A 3,752-nucleotide genomic window follows, 5' to 3' on the forward strand; every position below is an offset into this window, starting at 1 on the left:
CCCCCCTCTCCAGACGGCGGGGCGGGCCCGTCCCCCGCCCCCCCCCCCCCCCCCTGCGTGGAATTCGCCCATGTAACTACGCTGGCGGCTGGTTACGGACGATGGATGTGGACGAGATCTCTCGCTGGGGAGTGGGGCGTTCGAGTTTGGGCACTGGCGCGGTGCCGATTTGGGGCGGATTTGCCGTCATCCGTTCACTACCCACCAACCCCATCGCGGACCTGGGTGCATCGCTCGCCCTACTGTGTTATGCAGTAGAGGCTTTGGTCGATGACATCCCTCCCGCGGAGCTCGGGGCTGGTCTTGCTGCTGACTGGTCTGCAGAGCTGGATGATCAATATAGGATGGTCAAACATGTGTACCCCTGCGAAGTCAATATGGGTCGAACCACATCTGGCAAATGGCGGAAAAGTGAAAGGGTAGAGAAGATGAACGCCCAGAAACCACATAACGACCTTCTTGTCAGCAGGCCACTATCTCGCGTTCCTTGGTGAAGAGATTCCTTCTTAGTTCAATCCTGAAACGACTTGTACAAAGTGGTGCACCCTCCTACGTTTGACCCCTGCCATCTGACAACCTACGATGGCCTGACAGCGACTCACTGAATCTGGGAAAACTTCAGCTCCGCGTAGGCAGTCTGGCGTCTGACTGTAGTCTTCGGTCTAATTCCTTCAGACCAGTCCTGTACACGCCTCGGGATGTGCCGTGCTGGACGTCAGGCGGCTGGTCCACAGCCTGACGCACGGCCGGCTAAGCTTATGTGACCCACCATCCCTGAGACTCCCACTTTACGGAAGGTGTGGTCCCCAGAGGACGAAACGGGACGAGAGCTTCGAGAGCCGACATCCGCCGATACAGACCTACTGAGCAGACTTATCTCGTTTTCCAGCCAACCACCAACGATAAGAATGATGTTCCCACCGTAGGCAGCCCACAGCGGTCACTCAAAGAAGGCCCTCAAAGGCCCGTTCAGGGGTCGGATGAGGTCAAAGGGGCGGGTCGGACCGTGGTGTTGCTGGGCCGTTAAATTATCGGGCCATCATGTGATGGGGCGAGGGCTCACACAGCAAGCGCTGCTTAGCGTGAGCATTTGTGAGCTTAATGTTGCGAATAGGGCTCAGGACATCTCGCAGTGGCTTCGCCATGTGACGAGACGGTGTAAGTGCGTACGTCGCAACATAACGTTGGGGCGAATGGGGTCTGTCCGACACCACGTCTTATGATGCCAGCCGCCTTTTCGCCAGTGTTGGAGCTAAAACGTGCTTGGGAATTGCAATGGGAAGAGCCTAGACTTGCGGCAGACAAATTGGTTAAGAATCAGGAAGAGACGCCACACATTTACACACGTGTGCAGCCCATAGAAAATATTTCAGACCAGCCGGTTTTAAGCACCGCGCCTTCAATATTTTAATGAGCGTTTTGATTAGAGGGGCTCTTGTTCTTGGCAGCCGCCGGGCGACGGGTTCATAACCGTGCCACTGTCAGCTGAGTCGGGGTGCTCACGAAGGTTTCACGTTCTTGAGCGACAATTATCATGGTGAATGCTGCGGAAAATGAGCACTTGCGGAGTTTTGTCATGTGTCTGTGTTATGACTCACGAGCTAGCAAGAGGTCATGAGGCCAGCAGCCTGCAGCCCTCCGGTCTCTTCACAAGTCATGCCCTCTCTCAGTCGTATCGATTTCGCGTATTCGTAGGACTTCGCGCTCAGTGGATGATATGGTCTCGGAAAAGGTATTATCGTCCTTTACTAAGGGCCTCTGTACACTCGTGTGGCCTAAATTAGCTCCATTCATAATGATAACAGAGGGCATTTATATCTGGAGTATTGTGTTAGCCCCCGCACCCCGTGCTATACCAGAGCCGTTCTCAGTAATGAAAGTAGGTTTGAGATGTCTCTTGAAAATAAAAAGGTTTGCGAGGTTAGTGAGCACGGAGTTTTTCCTCGCCGTGCTTTGGGGTGTTTCTTCTCGCACGCTTTGGAAGACCGATCTCGCCAAAATAGGGGGGCAAGGTCCGGGATATCACGTGACTGATCTTTTTATAAGGGAATCAGATGACAAGAGCTATTTCGATGGCGTGATGATCCCTGGTCCCACAACTTGATGGTGGTGATCCTTAATCCCACAATCCTGTATTGCGGAGTCGAAAACCTTTCCAAGGAGACTGACTCCCTTGCGTTATTTAGACGTCAGGCTACGCGGCACCGACACCATTGCATCCAGATGGACTAATTCCGCTCTGGGGTGTCTATGTGCCGTCAAAAAACTGTCGAACTTTACCGCTACTTTACGCGCTCACTGGGAGTCAAAATTTGCGTGAGCGTTGGGCGCGCCTTTTTGTATTGAACCCGTACGGGTTCAGTCGCTTCGTAACAATATGATCCCACCAACGCCTTCGAAAGCCCTTGACATTTTTGGGAGATCTGCCTTAGACGTAAAGGGCTTCCTATGAAAAAGTGGATCTTGTCCTGCAGGCTGAGATCCTCTTGCTTCAGCTCGAATACCTCTCTAAATTATTTATTTCGCTTTGTTGCCATTCAACAAATATTGAGAAATTCTTAGAGATCATATACCGCTCGTAACTTGTCAGGAAGGACAGGGGACTTCCACCCGAGGGTATCGCGGCATACGGGGAGGTGGAGATCGGGGGCAGCGGCGAGGGGGCGGGGGCAGGCGGTGTTCACTTTTGGGCAGAAGCGCGTTGCACGCCTACGCCAACAGTGCACGGTGTAAATTGCCCTTAAAAGTAACTTAGTTAATTTCTAGTTTCATGGACGTTCACACATCCCTGCGCATAGATTATGTGCTGTAGTTTACAGCGATCAAGATTATGCCAGTGATATGGATTGCTGTTGAAATGGTTCGTACATCGCTCTGGATGGCTTAGCCCAAATCTGCTGTGCCATTTCTGGCCGAGGTATTTGACGTTCAGCCGTAAAGGGAATTATCTGCCCACGTCGCGCTCGGCCTTCCGCCTCACTAATTTTGCAATTTCCTCCCTGGCAAATGCAATCCTAAGTCCAGAATGATAAAACGAGTTGTCTTCAGAGCAACGATCGGCGCAGTGCAAGATATTCGCTCGACGCAATGCCTGCAGGCCTGTAGGATTATTCGTCCTGCTCATGTGGGGTTAGGAATTTCGGAACGTTTCCAAAAAGGCTGTACAGTACCTGTGTATAGCTTTGTGTACGTATTCACCATTGTTCGTATGTCTGCTCAATTGCGCATGGATTCATTCAAGTAGAGAAGCAGAAGTGAAGAGGCGCACTTCTTGGAGGCTTTGGTTTTTTTGTATGGACCACCGTGGTGGTTTGATGTTTGAGGGCGCGCCGGCGTCATGCTCACGGTGTAAGGTGTTGCAATCGGTGTAAGTCATCGGTATAAGGTGTTGTAGGGGGTGTAAGTCGTCGCCGCAAGGTGTTGCAAATGCAACACCAATGCAAACATCTTGTCTTAAATGGACGAAGGCGTATTCTGTGCATCATTTTGACGGCTCGGCCCTAGCACAGCACACATCAGCAGTCTTGTCAGGATTTGGGCCGAGGCTGTTAGTGCATTATTTCTGCGCGTGATGAGGCGTAAGGACCTGGACATCGGGGCGTGTTCAGGCAGCCACGCCAGGACTAAGCCACAGCCCGCTCGTGGCGACGAGCAGCAGCATAAGTACGCCAGATTTTCTTCCGCCCGTGGCTTGACTGACGTGACTTGGAAAGTATTGAGTCGATCCGGCACTCATCATTCGAGTTAACAAC

Source organism: Pollicipes pollicipes, unplaced genomic scaffold (assembly GCF_011947565.3).
Source record: "Pollicipes pollicipes isolate AB1234 unplaced genomic scaffold, Ppol_2.1 Scaffold_3447;HRSCAF=4054_pilon_pilon_pilon, whole genome shotgun sequence".
NCBI classification, from domain to species: Eukaryota; Metazoa; Arthropoda; class Thecostraca; order Pollicipedomorpha; family Pollicipedidae; genus Pollicipes; species Pollicipes pollicipes.